We start from the raw sequence: 18,335 nt of genomic DNA on the forward strand, positions 1-18,335 counted from the left end.
TGACTATAGTTAACCATACTATATTGTATACTTGAAAACTGCTTAGAGTGTAGATTTTAAATGTTTTCTTTCACCATATACAAAAAAATGGTAACTATATTAGGTGATAGATGTATTAACTAACCTTATTGCAGTAATCCCTTTATAATATATATATATATATATATATATATAACTTATTACATTGTATTCCTTAACATACACAATGTTATATGTAAATTATATCTGACTAACATGGAAAAGTTCCTTCCATAGATATATAGTATATTTGAAAATAAAAAAGGTTGATAATAGTCAATATGGGAACATTTTAGGATGCTGAAAACTATCGATAAGCGTTCCTAATAGAAGTATCTTTGTAGGGCCTTTCAAATTCAGTTTCTCACATGCACATCCCACAGTAGCCAGCCAACTTTAGCTTGCCTCGTAAACATGATAGAAAGAAAAATCAAAGAAAGGAAGCAGATAAAAATGCTTTAGACTATCATCAATGTGTAATCAGGGAGATTTACCTTGGAGCTTATTGTAAATGGAGAATCTCAGGCCCCACCCAGAACAATGGAATCAGAATATTTACTTTAACAAGATCTGCTGGTGACCCTTATGCACATTAAATTTTGAAATGTGCTCTTCTAGAGATGTGGTAAAATTAAAAATGGTAATATATATTTTTAAGCATATTTATTTCTTCATCAGAATGAAGGACCAGCAAGAAAAATGAAAACAAGAGAGGAAATGTCAGCTGATAAAGATTTCAAGAAATTTTTTAGAAGACAGAAAGTAGATGAAAGAGTGGTCACTCGTTTGTCAAAGTAGAGAAGTTCATGACCTAAAGGATGCAAAGAAGGGATTTTATTTATTTTTTATTTTATTTTATTTTATTTTATTTTATTTTATTTTATTAGGGAGAGAGAGAGAGAGAAAGCGCAAGAGTGGGGGAAAGGGGCAGAGGGAGAGAGAGAGAATCTAAGCAAGCTCCACACTTAGCACAGAGCCCAATGCAGGGCTTGATCCCATGACCCTGAGATCACGACCTGAGCTGAAATCAAGAGTTGGATGTTTAGCCAACTAAACCACCCAAGCACCCCTCAAAGAGGGGATTTTAAAGAAAAGATGCCTAGAAATATCTACAGAATCCAGGAGAGATTCAAATCTTAGAGGTATCATTTCTGGCAGTGTGTAGGAATGGAACTATGGGGTACAAATGGGGATAGATTGAAAATGTATATGTGGAATAATCAAACTTTGCCCCCTACACACACACACACACACACACTACTTCCAACACTCACAGAACATCCTCAGCCAGAACCTACTCTGTAAACCAGAAACCAATAGAGACTTATTAACTGGAGAAGCTGAACAAAAATCTGAGGAATCAGGGATAGCAAGAAAGATGATGGGTGAGGATGAATACAAAGTTGAATGTAAGTTGAAATGCTGCATATGAAATGGTCAGACACCCATGCATACCTCTTTCTCTATACCATGGTCAGAAAGTCTTCTAACCAAGTCAGTAACCTCAGGCAAGTAATTGAAAGAACCATCTCTGGAGAAATGTAGTTTAAAAGAAAAGACTTCTACATATTGACAGTTTGGGCCCCCAATGAATTATGTGAACAATCAGTAGCAAACTTCTGCACACTGTACACCCTGCCCATATTCACAAAGCCCCTATTCATGTTTTATGCATCAAACCTACATATAAGCAAGTAACCAATCATCATATCACTGATGAAAGCTCTCAACATATGACAAAAGCAAAATTAAACAGAAAGAAACTGAAGAAAGTAATTCAGAGAATGGAGAAAAAGCTGAAAAATATGAGAAATTATGGCTTCTATGAAATAGACATAAAATGTTATGAAAACAATCAGGAAAAAGTTTAAAAAAAACTCTTAAAAATTAAAACTTAATAAAATTAGTTTAATTCATTTTATGTAAAATTAATACATGTAACTTAATAAAATAAAAACTCAATAGAAAACGAAAAAATAAAATCACAGAAAATTCCCCAAAAGTAGGACAAAAGTGAATGGAAGTCAAAAAATCGAAAAAAAATTAGTGTTCTCCATAATCAATCCAAGAGTTCTAATATCCAACTAATTAACGCTAGGTCCTAGAGAGACAGAGAGAGAGACAGAGAGAGAGAGAGAAGAGAGAGAGAGAGAGAGAGAGAGAGAGAGAGAGAGAGAAAGTGAAGGAGAAGAAATTTTCGAAGAAATACCATAAGAGAATGTTTTGGACCTGAAAAACATGAGTCTCCAGATTAAAACTGCTCACGAAAGTTCCAACAAAATGAATGTTAAAAGCTTTACCTATACCAGGGCACAGTACTGAAACTTCAGAAAAGTCCCAGGATGACATTTGTACAGCAAGCTAAGGGAGTAAACAGTCCATATGGGAAAAAGAGAGCAAAGAACCTTAAAGAAAAGCAAATTTTAGGAAAAGAAATTTTATTGTAGATGAGTTAATATGATGAAATATTTGAGAGAAGAGAAAAGGAAAGGTGGGGGGAATATTTGATAGAACAACTTGGAAAAAATTTAAGAATACTATTTACCTTATTATAATAATATAAACACTGATACCAATTTAATGAAAATAAATGGTGACATGTCTATATTGAAAAGATGAAGAAAATGAGGAAAAATAGATGAGAAAGCTAAATCCTTATCTACCACTACAAAAAAATAATAGATATTAAATTTTTAAAAGTCAATAAATAGAGTGAGGATGTTGTCTAGAAACATGGAAGTAAATAATAGAAGAAACACCTAATAATATTGAAAGTGGTTGCCTCCAAAGAGTCAGATCCAGGAATACATAAGAAAGGGGTAAGGAATTGCAGATTTATGTCATAAATCCCTTAACTTCTTAAATTATGCAAATGAATTACTTTGATTTTAAAAAATAACACAACTTCTGCTTCTTGGAAGATGGAGTAGATACATTTTTTCTTTATTCTCCCCACTAAGCACATCTAAAAACCCTAGAAATTATATATAAAACAAGCATAGGAAGACTATTGAAAGTGGAGAAAAGAAGACATAACAGCTAGGGATCTCAGTTGTAAGTTCCTCCAGTTTTCTTTTTGCTTAATATATCTCAGACTTAGAGACAAAGAATCTAGCTAGCAACCCAGAAACACCAGTGGGTACAGACAAAAAAAAAGCACAAATTAAAGTCTGCTTTCACTAGTCCAAGGACCAGGAAACTTCTAGACAATTAGCACTATACTCTAGTCGAACACCATAGAAAGCAACTGTAGCCCCGCCTTTACTCATTGTAGCAAAGGCTGAATGGGAAACTTATGCTTCCACTCTTGCATGCATCCACTCTTGCAAATTCATAAGGTGCTGCCCAAAACCTCCACTGGGTGGCACCAGAAAAGGCCATGTAAGGAGTTGGAATTTCTTCACTCCTGGGCAATAATGAGGCCCCATTAGTAGAAATCACCTGAGGGAGGGACTAAGATGGCAGAATAGCATGGAAGTTTTTTTTTTTAATGTCTCTCTTCCCTGAAATGCAGCCAGATCAACATTAAACCATCTTGCACACCTAGAAAACTGATTTGAGGATTAACACACCAATCTGTACAACCTGAACCACAGATCTTGGCAAGTACATGGCGCAGAGAGGTGAACTGGGGGACAGAGGAAGCCGCAGAGGGCAGCGAGCTATTTTTGCTTGCAGAGAGAGGATGTAGACCAGGGTACAGTACAGGGAAAGCACCCCCACCACCACCACCACCAAAAGCAGCTGGAGAGAAAGTGGAAAAGTGGAAACAGCCACAGGACTGAAAACAAGGGGCAGAAAGAAGAAAAGACAGGATTTAATTTCCATTAAGACTCTATAAACAGGGGGAATGCAGACTCTGGAACTCTGCAGCTCGATACCTGGTGGTGCTCTGGAGGGAAGGGCAAATCCCCAGAGGCAGAGAGTGAAGTCCAAGGGCTCCTCGGGCCACATGGGGAGTTGTGGTTCCCCTGCTGGGAGGACACTTGGTAGAGGCTGTGCAGACTCCCCACAGGCAAAGGACCCAGTGGGCCCTGAGAACAATCACATTCACTGGTACTAGAACATGGACATTAAGGGTGAAGCCTAGTGCCAGATGTGTGTTGTGATTTTCCAGAATCACTGAAATGCTGCTGCTACAAGATCGAGTGAACTTTTTCTGGGGCAGGCTGGCACCCAGCCACAGTCTCTAGGCATCAACAGCAGCGTGGTCTCTCAAACGTTCCTGGGGGTGGGCCAGTACCTGGCCATTGCTCAGCGAGACCGTCCCCCAGAGGGTCTGAGCAGATCAAAGCCATAGTCCCTCAGAAGGGAGGGGTTGGGAGGAGCCAAGATGGCGAAACAGCATGGAAGGTTTTCTTATGTCTCACGTCCATGAAATACAGCCAGATCAACACTAAACCATCCTGTACACCTAGAAAACTGATTTGAGGATTAACACAACAATCTGCACAACCTGAACCACAGAATTCAGCAGGTTCATGGTGCAGAGAGATGAACTGGGGGAGAGAGAGAAGCCTCAGGGACAGGGAGCTGTCTTTGTGTGCAGAGAGAGGATGGAGATGTGGGGGGGGGGGGGTGGAGAGAGGAGAATACAGGAAAAGCACCCCCCACCAAAAGAAGTTGGAGAGGAAGTGGAAAAGTGGAAACAGCTGCAGGGACCAAACTAAAAAGGGAGAAAGGAGAAAGGGGAGGGTTCAAATTCCATTAGGACTCTATAAACAGGGGAGGTGCAGAGTCTGAAATTCTGCAGCTTGATACCTGGCAGTGCTCTGGTGAGAAGGATGAATTCCCAGGAGCAGAGTGAAGTCCAGGGGGCCACGGGACACACAAGGAGAGGTGGTTCCCCTGCTGGGAGGACATTTGGTAGAGGCTGTGTGCCCCCCACAAAGGCAGGGCCCCAGTGGACCCTAGAAAACAACGACATTCACTGGTTCTGGAATAAGGTCGTTAAGGGTGAAGCCTAGTGTCAGGTGTGTGTTGTGATTTTCCATAATGCCTGAAACAATGCTGCTACACGATCACATGAACTTTTTCTGGATCAGGAAGGCATCCAACCACAGTCTATAGGCATTGCAGCAGCACGGTCCCACAGGCATTCCTGGGTGCAGCCCGCACCTGGCCATTTGCTTGGTGAGAACCTCCTGCAGAGGGGCAGAATGGGGCAAAGCCACAGTTGCTCAGAATTAAGGGGTTGGGAAAAACAGCCACATCTGAGATAAAACTCAGGAGGCAGGTGCCACTTGGCAACTTAATGACTTGGTCATGGACAGTGTAAAAGGGGAGTGGATGAAAGCCAGAGACAAAGGATAAGGGTGTGACTGCTGACTGGAGAGAACAGAGTTCAGATACTAGAGACTGGGTAGCTGGGTGATGCCATTTTAACCTCTCCCACACATGTGCATACTCACCTACAAGGGCCATAACAATCCACTCCAGTAAGCTAAGCAGCGCCATCTAGGGAAGAACAGAACCACTACACTAAGCCCCGCCAAACTGGGCCAACCTTGCTCTTAAGAAACACCAAAACTCTCTATGCCTGCTTAGTTTATGGACTATAAAGTGATTCATAGGTTGACTTCTAGGGGTAAACAATGTACTTTCAATCGTATCTCAGTCTGTTCATGCTGGTCCATCTATTCAATTTTCTTTTTTTTTCTTTTTTGTTTCTTTTTGTTATCTTGAATACAGAAAGAGAAATTTTTTTTCAATTTTTATTAAAATACTTTTATTTAATTATTTTCTACTATATTTATAACTTTTTTGTAAATTTTCAAATACTACTTACTTCCATAATTTCATTTTATTCTATTTCATTGTATTCATTTTTTCAAATTTTCAAATGTTTTCCTTTTTTTGTTTTTGTTTTGTTTTGTTTTTCCTCCTTTTCTCTAATCTCTCAAGCCCCTTTCAACACCCAGACCAAAACACACCTAGGATCTAGCATCATTTATTTGATTTGTGTGTGTGTGTGTATGTGTGTGTTGTCTTTAATTTTTTAATCTTAATTTTTTAACTCATTGATTCCTTTTCTTCCTTCAAAATAAAAAACAGAAGGAATTCACCCCAAAAGAAAGAGCAGAAAGAAACGACAACCAGGGATTTAACCAACACAGACACAAGCAAGGTGTCTGAACCAGAATTTAGAATCACGTTAATAAGAATACTAGCTGGGGTCAAAAATTGATTAGAATCCCTTTCTGTGGCGAAAAAAGAAGTAAAAGCTAGTTAGGATGAAATAAAACTGCTATAACTGAGCTGCAATCTCGAATGGATGCCATGGTGGCAAGGATGGATGAGGCAGAGCAGAAATCAACAATATAGAGGGCAAACTTATGGGGAATAATGAAGCAGAAAAAAGAAGGAGACTACGAAATAAAATTAAAGAGCACGAAATAAAAATTAAAGAACTCAGTGACTCATTAAAAAGGAACAACATCAGAATCATAGGGGTCCCAGAAGATGAAGAGAGAGAAAAAGTATTATGTGAGCAAATCCTAGCAGAAAACTTTCCCAACATGGAGAAAGACACAGACATCAAAATCCAGAAAGCACAGGGGACTCCCATCCGATTCAACAAAAACCACCATCAACAAGGCATATCTTAGTCAAATTCACAAAATACTCAGGCAAGGAAAGAATCATGACAGCAGAAAGGGAAAAACAGTCCTTAACCTACAAGGGAAGACAGATCAGGTTTTCAGCAGACCTATCCACAGAAACTTGTCAGGCCAGAAAGGAGTGGCAGGATATAGTCAATGTGCTGAATTGGAAAAAATATACAACCAAGAATTCTTTATCCAGCAAGACTCATTCAAATACAAGGGGAGATAAAAAATTTCCCAGACAAACAAAAATGAAAGGAGTTTATGAACACTAAACAGCCCTCCAAGAAATTTTAAGGGGGACTCTCTGAGGGGAGAAAAAGTGAAAAAAAAAAAGAAAACCGAAAAAGACCAAAGGCAACAAAGATGAGAAAGGACCAAAGAACACCAGCAGGCACTCCAACTCTACAAGCAACATTATGGCAATAAATTCATGTCTTCCAGTACTCACTCTAAATGTCAATGGTCTAAATGCTCCAATCAAAACACACAGGGTAACCGAATGGATAAGAAAACAAGATCCATCTATATGCTGTTTACAAGAGACCCACTTTAGACCTAAAGACACCTTCAGATTGAAAATAAGGGGATGGAGAACCATCAATCATGCTAATGGTCAACAAAACAAAGGCAGAGTAGCCATATTATGTCAGATAATCTAGATTTTAAAATAAGGACTATAACAACAGATGAAGGGCATTATATCATAATTAAGGGGTCTATCCACCAAGAAGACCTAACAGTTGTAAACATTTATCCTCCAAATGTGATAGCACCCAAATATATAAATCAATTAATCACAAACATAAAGAAACTTGTTGATAATAATACCATAATAGTAGGGGGCTTCAACACCCCACTTACAGCAATGGACAGATCATGTAATCAGAAAATCAACAAGGAAACAATGGCTTTGAGTGACACACTGAACCAGATGGATTTAACAGAAATATTCAGAATATTTCATCCTAAAGCAGCAGAACTCACATTCTTCTCGAGTGCACAGGGAACATTCTCCAGAATGGATTACATACTCGGACACAAATCAGCCCTTAACAACCACAAAATGATTGATATCATACCGTGCATATTTTCAGTCCACAATGCTATGAAACTTGAAATCAATCACAAGAAAAAATTTGGAAAGATTACAAATACTTGGAGTCTAAAGAACATCCTACTAAGGAATGAATGGGCTAACCAAGAAGTTAAAGAGGAAATTAAAAAGTACATGGAAGCCAATGAAAACAATAACACCATGGACCAAAACCTCTAGAATGCAACAAAGTCAGTCATAGGAAGAAAGTATACAGCAATCCAGTCCTTCCTAAAGAAGGAAGAAAGGTCTCAGACACACAACCTAACCTTACACCTCAAAAAGCTGGAAAAAGAACAGCAAATAAAACCCAAAAACAGCAGAAGGCAGAAAATAATAAAGATTAGAGCAGAAATGACTGTGATCGAAAACAACAACAACAACAACAAAAAGAGTAAAACACATCTATGAAACCAGAAGCTGGTTCTTTGAAAGAATTAACAAAATTGATAAACCACTAGGTTTGGATCAAAAAGAAAAAGGAATGGACCCAAATAAATAAAATCAAGAATGAAAGAGGAGAGATCACAACCAACGCTGCAGAAATAAAAACAATAATAAGAGAATATTATGAGCAATTATATGCCAATAAAATGGGCAATCTGGAAGAAATGGACAAATTCTTAGAAACATATACACTATCAAAACTGAAACAGGAAGAAATAGAAAATTTGAACACACCCATAACCAGTAGAGAAATCAAATTAATAATCAAAAAGCTCCCAAAAAACAAGAGTCCAGGGTCCGATGGCTTTCCAAGGCAATTCTACCAAACATTTAAAGAAGAGTTAACACCTATTCTCTTGAAGCTGTTCCAAAAAATAGAAATGGAAGGAAAACCCCCAAACTCTTTCCATGAAGCCAGCATTACCTTGATTCCAAAAGCAGACAAAGACCCCACTAAAAAGGAGAACTATAGACCAATTTCCCTGATGAACATGGATGCAAAAATCCTCAATAAAATACCAGCCAACTGGATCCAACTATAAATTTAAAAAGTTATTTACCACGACCAAGTGGGATTTATACCTGGAATGCAGGGCTGGTTGAATATTCACAAAACAACAAATGTGATGCATAACATCAATAAAAGAAAGGACAAGAACCATATGATCCACTCAATAGATGCAGAGAAAGCATTTGACAAAATACAGCATCCCTTCTCCATAAATAAACCCAAGAAGGTAGGGATAGAAGGATCATACCTCAAGATCATAAAAGCCATATATGAAAACCCAATGCTAATATCATCCTAAAGTCAGGAACAAGACAGAGATGTCCACTCTCGCCACTGTTATTCAACATAGTATTGGAACTCTTAGTCTCAGCAATCAGACAATGCAAAGGGATAAAAGGCATCCAAATTGGCCAGGAGGAAGTCAAACTTTCACTCTTCGCAGATGGCAAGATTCCACAAAAAACTGCTAGATCACAGGATATAAAATCAACGCACAGAAATTGGCTGCATTCCTATACACCAATAATGGAGCAATGGAAAGAGAAATCAAGGAATCGATTCAATTTATGTTTGCACCAACAACCATATAATACCTAGGAATATACATAACCAAAGAGGTGAAAAATCTATACACTGAAAACTATAGAAAGCTTATGAAAGATATTGAAGAAGACACAAAAAAGGGAAAAATATTCCATGCCATTGTTAAAATGTCAATACTACCCAAAGCAATCTACATATTCAATGCAATACCTATCAAAATAATACCAGTATTCTTCAAAGAGCTAGAACAAACAATACTAAAATTTGTATGGAACCAGAAAAGACCCCAAATAGCAAAAGCAATCTTGAAAAAGAAAAACAAAGCAGGAGGCATCACAATCCCAGGCTTCAATACATATTACAAAGCTTTAATCATCAAGACAGTATGGTACTGGCATGAAAACAGACACTCAGATCAATGGAACAGAATAGAGAACCCAGAAATGGACCAACAAACGTATGGCCAACTAATCTTTGACAAAGCAGGAAAGAACATCCAATGGAATAAAGACAGTCTCTCCAGCAAGTGGTGTTGGGAAAACTGGACAGCAACATGCAAAAAATTGAACCTGGACCACTTTCTTACACCATACACAAAAATAAACTCAAAATGGATGAAAGACCTAAATGTAAGACAGGAAACCATCAAAATCTTCGAGGAGAAAGCAGACAAAAACCTCTTTGATCTTGGCCACAGCAACTTCTTACTCAACACGTCTCCAGAGGCAAGGGAAACAAAAGCAAAAATGAACTATTGGGACCTCATCAAAACAAAAAGCTTCTGCACAGCAAAGGAAACAATCAGCAAAACTAAAAGGCAACTGACAGAATGGGAGAAGATATTTGCAAATGACATATCAGAAAAAGGGTTAGTCTCCAAAATCTATAAAGAACTTATCAAACTCAACACCCAAAAAACAAATAATCCAGTGAAGAAATGGGCAAAAGACATGAATAGACACTTCTCCAAAGAAGACACCCAGATGGCAAATAGACACATGAAAAACTGTTCAACATCACTCATCATCAGGGAAATACAAATCAAAACCACAATGAGATAACACCTCACACCTGTCAGAATGGTAACATTAATAACTCAAGCAACAACAGATGTTGGCAAGGATGTGGAGAAACAGGATCTCTTTCGCATGACTAAGGGGAATGCAAACTGGTGCAGCCACTCTAGAAAACAGTATGGAGGTTTCTCAAAACATTAAAAATAAAACTACCCTACAACTCATCAATTCCAATACTAGGTATTTATCCAAGGAATATAGGTGTGCTGTTTCAAAGGTGCAAACGCACCCCAATGTATATAGCAGCACTATTGACAATAGCCAAAGTATGGAAACAGCCCAAATGTCCATCGATGGATGAATGGATAAAGAAGATGTGGTATATATATATACAATGGAGTATTATTCAGCAATCAAAAAGAATGAAATCTTGCCATTTGCAACTATGTGTATGGAACTGGAGGGTATTATCCTAAGGGAAGTTAGTCAGTTAGAGAAAGACAAATATCATATGACTTCACTCAGATGTGGAATTTAAGATAAAACAGACGAACATAAGGGAAGGGAAGCAAAAATAATATAAAAACAGGGAGGGGAACAAAACATAAAAGACTCTTAAATATAGAGAACAAACAGAGGGTTGCTGGAGGGGTTGTGGGAAGGGGGATGGCCTAAATGGGTAAGGGGCATTAAGTAATCTCCTGATATCATCGTTGTACCATATGTTAACTAACTTGGATGTAATTTAAACAATAAAATAAATTAATAATTAAAAAAAAGAAATCACCTGAGAAGCTTGGTCTTCCACACACCCTCAACAGTAACAAGGTGACTTCTGCACTGGGGTGATGTTAGAGAAAGCTAACTGCCCAACATAAATGAAACCCCTATAACTTTTAGTGTGAGTGAAAGTCAGATGTGGAGCATTAACAAGGCACTTCATTCCTTCCCAGCCAGGGAGTCATCAGTGGAGGTCTAGTGAAGAGATGGAAATCCTACCCTTGCCAGGAGTAATGAAAATTTCCCCAACCTTGGGTGTTAATTGAGGTTGAATAGGGAATATAGACTTCTACCCCTACCTGGAAATAATGAGGTGACACCCTTCTTACCTGCCAAATCAGTATCAAAAAAGGCAAGCTAAAACAGGTTTAAAAAAGATCCAGAGCCTCATAATATTATAGCCAAAATGTTCAAACTTCAACTGAAAATTACTTGTACAAGGAACCATGAAGATCTCAAACTGAATGAAAAAAGACAAAATAAACGGTAACCCCAAGATGACACAGATGTTAGAATATCGGTCCAAGATTAACCATCATCATAATCATACTTCAGTGGGCAATAACGAACACAATTGAAGCAAATGATAAAACAGAAAAACTCAGGAACAAATAGAAAGTCTCAACAAAGGAACAGAGGACATAAAGAACAAAATGCAAATTTTAGAACTAAAAAATAAAATCACCAAAATATAAAGCTCAATTGATGGTCCCAACATCAGAATATAGGGGATAGAGGAAAGAATTGGTAACCTAGAAGACAGAGCAATAGAAATTACCCCATCTGAAAAATAGAAAATATAGTGAAAAATAATACACAAAGCTGCATTGACTTATGGGACTATAACAAAAAATCTAATATTTCTCATTGGAGTCCTAGGAGAAGAGTGAGAGGGTAGGTCTGAAAAAAATGCTCAAAGAAATAACAGCTGAAAACTTCCCACATGGTTCCCTACAGGTTCAAGAAGCTAAGTGAATCCAAAAATGGTAAATGCAAAAAAATCCACACCAATACATCATAGTCAAACTTCTTAGACTAAAGTCAAAGAAATAATATTGAAATCAGTGAAAGAGTAATGATTACTTATCTATAGGGGGAAAACAATTTGAATAGCAGACTTCTCATCAGAAACCATGATTGCCAAAATAAAGTAGCACAACACTTTCAAGTGCTGAAACAAAAACTATCACCTTAGAATTCCATATCCAGAAAAAATATCAAGAATGAAGGGGAAATCAAGACATTCCCAGATGCAGAAAAACTAATAGAATTTATCATGAGCAGACTTACCTATAAGAATGGCTAAAGGAAGTTCTCTAAACAGAAAGAAAATAGTAAAAGAAAGAAACTTGGAACATCATGAAAAGAAAGAACACAGCAACCAAAAGTATGGGTATATACAATAGGTTTTCCTTCTCTTGAGTTTTCTAAAGTATGTTTTATGGTTAATGCAAAAATTATAATATTGTCTGATGTGGTTCTAAACATATGTAGAGAAAATATTTAAAACAATCACATTATAAATAGGGAGGGTAAAAGGACATAAAGGGAGCTAAAGTTTCTATACTTCATTCAAACTGGTAAAATGATGATACATGTAATAAGTTACATACATGTATATAAAATGTAATTCCAAAAGTAATCACTAAAAATTCTATACAGAAAGAATCTAAGGGTGCCTGGGTGGCACAGTCGGTTAAGCATCAGGCTCTTAATTTCAGCTTAGGTCATGATCTCACAGTTGGTGGGATTGGGCCCCATGTCGGGCTCTGCACTGAAAGTGTGGATCCTGCTTGGGATTCTCTCTCTCCCTCTCTCTGTCTCTCTCTCTGTCCCTTCCCCACTCACATGCACACACATGTTCTCTCTCTCTCAAAATCAATAACTTAAAACTTAAAACTTAAAAAAGCACTATAGATAAATCAAAATGGAATTCTAAATAATGTTCAAGTAACCCACAGGAAAATAAAATAAGTAAAGCCTATAAATCAAAAACAGAAAACAAAAAATAAAATGGCAGACTTCAACCCTGGTATACTGATAATTTACAATGATCTAAATATACCAGTTAAAAGACAGAGATTAGCAGTGGGAATTTAAAAACATGACCCGACTTTATGTTGTCTACAAGAAACTCACTTAAAATATAATGATATTGACAGGTTGAAAGTAAAAATAGAGAAAATGACATATCAAACAAAGGAGACTAGGAATAGCCATATTAGTATCACTAGGAATAGCCATATTAATATCACATAAAGTAAACTTCAAAGAAAATTACCAGAGACAGAGATGGGCATTACATAATGATAAAAGGAAAAGTCTACCAGGAATCCTAAATGTGTATGCACCAAACAACAGGGCTGAAAGATCTATAAAGCAAAAACTGATAGAACTGTTCTGAGAATTGGAAAAACAGAACTCTTTCTCTATTTAGAAAAATAGACAAATCCACAATTATACTAGGGGGAAATATGCAAGTATATGGAATTGAGCAACACAGTCAACCAACAGGATAAATAGAGCACTACACCCAATAACAGTCAACTACACATTCTTTTCAAGTACCCATGAAACATATACCAAGATAGATCATATTGCGGGCCATAAAACAAATTTCAACCAATTTAAAAGAATTTAAATCATACCAAGTGTGTTCTCCAACCATAATGGAATCATACATGAAATCAATAACAGTAAAATAACAGTAAAATCTTCAAACTCTTGGAAAATAAACGCACTCCTAATTAATCCATGAGTTAAAGAGGAAATGTTGGAGGATATCAAACAGTGCTTCAGAATGAATGAATGAAAATGAAAACACAACATATTAAAATTTGTTAAGACAGCTAAAGCAGTGCTGAGAGGGAAATTTATAGCACTAAATGCATATATTAAAAAACAGTAATAGTCTCAAATCAATAATCTAAGCTCTCAGCTTAAGAACTTAGAAAACAAAAAGAAAAATAAACCCAAAGCAATCAGGAAAGAAATAATAAACAGCAGTCAATAAAAGTGAAAATAGAAAAATAATAGAGAAAATCTATGAAATAAACAGATGGTTCTTTACTTTTTTCAAGTTTTTATTTCAATTCCAGTTAGTTGATATAAAGTATAATATTAGTTTCAGGTGTACAAAATAGTGACTCAACCCTTCCATTTAACACCTGGTGCTCATCACAATAAGTGCACTTCTTAATTCCCATCACCTATTTAACCCACACCCTCACCCACCTCCCCTCTGATAACCATTAGTTTGTTTTCTATAGCTAAGGGTCTGTTTCTTAGTCTCTCTCTCTCTCTCTCTCTCTCTCTCTCTCTGCTTTGCTCATTTGTTTTGTTTCCTAAATTCCACATATGAGTAAAATCATATGGTATTTGTCTTTCTCTGAATGACTTATTTCGCTTAGCATAATACTCTCTAGCTCGATCTATGTCGTTGCAAATGGCAAGATTTCATTCTTTCTTATGACTGAGTAGTATGTACCACATCTTCTTTATCCATCATCAGTCGATGGACTCTTGGGCTGATTCCATAATTTGGCTATTGTAGATAATGTTGCTATAAACATTGGGATGCATGTAACTCTTTGAATTAGTATTTTTGTATTCTTTGAGTAAATACCCAATAGTGCTATTGCTGGGCTGTAGGGTAGTTATATTTTTAAATTTTTGAGGAACATCCACACTGTTTTCCAGAGTGGCTGCACCAGTTTGCATTCCCACCAACAGTGTAAGAGGGTTCTCCTTTCTCTACATCCTCACCAACACCTGTTCCTTTTTTGTTGATTTTATCCCTTCTGACAAGTGTGAGGTGATAGCTCATTGTAGTTTTTTTTTTTTAATTTTTTTTCAACGTTTATTTATTTTTGGGACAGAGAGAGACAGAGCATGAACGGGGGAGGGGCAGAGAGAGAAGGAGACACAGAATCAGAAACAGACTCCAGGCTCTGAGCCATCAGCCCAGAGCCTGACGCGGGGCTCGAACTCACGGACCGCGAGATCGTGACCTGGCCGAAGTCGGACGCTTAACCGACTGCGCCACCCAGGCGCCCCAGCTCATTGTAGTTTTGACTTGCATTTCCCTGATGATGAGTGATGTTGAGCATCCTTTCATGTGTCTGTTGACCATTTGGATGTCTGCTTTGTAGAAATGTCTGTTCATGTCTTCTTCCCATTTTTTAATTGGATCATTCATTTTTGGGGGGTGTTGTGCTTTATAAGTTCTTTATATATTTTGGATATTAAGCCTTTATCAGATATGTCATTTGCAAATATCTTCTCCCATTCTGTAGATTGCCTTTTAGTTTTGTAGAAACTACAAAATCCATGGAAAGTACAGGTCATGACAGCTGCGTCCCTGATGGTTCTGAGTGACATTATCTCACAGCAGCTGGTGGAGAGGTGAGGTCTGTAGGAACACCAGACTGGCTGGACCCTAACTATGGTCTCTCTGGGCTGTGGTTTTGTGGGCTCTGTAGTATAAGGCTTGTACAGGGGTTTTGACCAGCTTATCCCCAGCACCACCAAGGTAGATGCACTAAAGATGATGCTATTAAATCAGCGGAGCTTTGCCCTGTGCTTTCTAGGCTGTTTCTTCCCACTGGTAGGAGCGTTCAATGGACTGTCAGTCAGGGACAGATGGGCCAAGCTACAGCAGGACAATCCTGGTGCCCTTATTACCAACTATAATCTCTAGCCTTCTGTGCAGTTAGCCAACTTCCACCTGGTTCACCTTCATTACAGCTTGGCCCTTGTCCAGTGTGTTACTGTTATCTGGAATGCCTATCTATCCTGGAAGACACACCAGCTCTAGGCCTGCCTTACTCCATTGTCTCTACCTTGTGGTGATCCAGCTTGACCTGGATGGTCAGACAACCTCCTCAAAGTGGGCATATCAGTTTTCATGGGGTTCAGTTGCAAGTCAGAACTTAATGGGTTTAGAACCTGACTGCTTTTGAAATCATTAAAACCTTTATAATTGTCTTATACTCAAAACAAAGAGATCATTCTTTAAAAAGATCAATAAAACATTCTAGATCCATCCATGCTGTTGCAAATGGCAAGATTTCATTCTTTTTGATCACTGAGTAATTGGGGCTCAATGTGCCCCTTCAAATCAGCATTTTTGCATCCTTTGACAATTGTTAGGTCATAGGTAGCTCTATTTTTAATTTTTTTACGAACCTCCATACTGTTCTCCAGAATGGCTGCACCAAGTAGTACAATTGCTGGGTCATAGAGTAGTTCTATTTTTAATTTTTTGAGGAACCTCCATACTATTCTCCAGAGCAGCTGCACCAGTTTGCATTCCCACCAACAGGGCAAAAGTGTTCCCCTTTCTCTACATCCTCATTAACAACTTGTTTCCTGAGGATGGAACTAGAATGTATTATGCTAATAGAAATAAGTCAGTCAGGGGGCGCCTGGGTGGTGCAGTCGGTTAAGCGTCCGACTTCAGCCAGGTCACGATCTCGCGGTCCGGGAGTTTGAGCCCCACGTCGGGCTCTGGGCTGATGGCTCAGAGCCTGGAGCCTGTTTCCGATTCTGTGTCTCCCTCTCTCTCTGCCCCTCCCCCGTTCATGCTCTGTCTCACTCTGTCCCAAAAATAAATAAACGTTGAAAAAAATAAAATAAGGTTTTGAAAAAAAAAAAAAAAAAAAAAAAAAGAAATAAGTCAGTCAGAGAAAGACAAATATGATTTCACTCATATGTGGAATTTAAGAAACAAAACAGATGAATGTAGGGAAAGGGGAAAAATCAGATAAAAATAGAGAGGGAGGCAAACCATAAGAGACTCAAATACAGAGAACAAACTGAGGGTTGCTGGAGGGGAGATGGGTGGGGGGATGGACTAAATGAGTGATGGGCATTAAGGAGGGCACTTGCTGGGATGACCACTGGGTGTTATATGTAACTGATAAATCACTAATTTATATTTCTGAAACCATTATTACACTATATGTTAAGTAACATGGATTTAATTAAAATTTAAAAATTTAAACAATTAAAGAACCAAGAGAACACATACATATTTATAAGTTTGTTCACTGTAGTGCCACTTAAAAAAATAAAACATTACCAAAAAAATCCGTGAAATGTTTAACAACTGAAGACTGGTTGAAAAAATTGTAGTATATTTATGTGATATAATGTTGGCAGTTATAAATTGTACTTTAGAGAATATCTACTATCATGAGATCAAATGTGAAGCTTCATTTTTACACAACGTGAAATTAAATATGCTGCATAATAATACCCAGCACACACGAGAGACTGTTCACAGTGGATTTCTATGTGTGATACAACTATATGGGATTGTTATTTACCTCTGTATTTTCCTTTATATTATGTTTCTGTTGTCCAAATTTCTTTTTGTTGTTGTTTTTTTAAATGTTTATTTTTGAAAGAGAGAGAGAGGGAGAGCACAAGTGTTGGAGGGGCAGAGAGAGGGAGGCACAGAATCTGAAACAGGCTCCAGGCTCTGAGCTGTCAGTGCAGAGCCCAACGTGGGGCTCAAACCTATGAACTGTGAGATCATGACCTGAGCAGAAGTTGGATGCTTAACCAACTGAGCCACCACGTGCCCCTTAAAAATTTCTTTAATTAGTTTTTTGGTAAGCAAATTATATATTACTATAATAAATGAATAGCTGTTATATTTGCATATAAAAAACTGAAAACACTATGGGAACAAGTAGATATAGGTTGTGTTTATTAGTAGAAAATTGCAATATTGCAAAGATGTAACTTCTCTTTAACCTATTTATTAAGAAATTAATCTACAAACCTGAAATAAATAAATAGACCAATAAAGTTGACAAACCTCTAGAGAGACTGACAAAGAAATAAAAATAAAACACAAATCACCAATATAAGAATGAAACAGGGGATATCACCACAACCCTGTAGACAACAAAATGGTAAGAGAATGGTATGAAAAACTCTATGCACACAATTCAACAACTTAGGTGATATGGACTGATTATTCAAAAAATCCAAACTACCACAACCTCACCCAATATAAAATAGATAATTTGAGTACTATTATAATAAAATTAAATTTAGTAGAATTATACGAAACATTTAAAGAATAAATGCCAATTCCACACAGTATCTTTCAGATAATAGAAGAGGAAGAAACACTTCAAAATGCATTTGATAAAACTAGTATTACCCTGATACCAAAACCAGATATATAGTGCAAAAAAAACTGTACATACCAATATTTCTCATGACTACATATGTAAAAGTCTAACAAAATAATAGAAAAAACAATTCAGCTACACATAAAATTAATTATACACCAAGATCAAGTA

At 37.3% G+C, this 18,335-nt stretch overlaps 1 pseudogene; it reads left to right on the forward strand.

Annotated features, from left to right (window-relative positions):
* The window catches only part of LOC125157060 (protein Mpv17-like), a 38,375-nt pseudogene extending 22,543 nt beyond the window's left edge, over positions 1–15,832 (forward strand).
* The last annotated feature ends 2,503 nt before the right edge of the window (positions 15,833–18,335 follow it).

This window comes from Prionailurus viverrinus, chromosome X (assembly GCF_022837055.1).
Source record: "Prionailurus viverrinus isolate Anna chromosome X, UM_Priviv_1.0, whole genome shotgun sequence".
Classification (NCBI taxonomy): domain Eukaryota; kingdom Metazoa; phylum Chordata; class Mammalia; order Carnivora; family Felidae; genus Prionailurus; species Prionailurus viverrinus.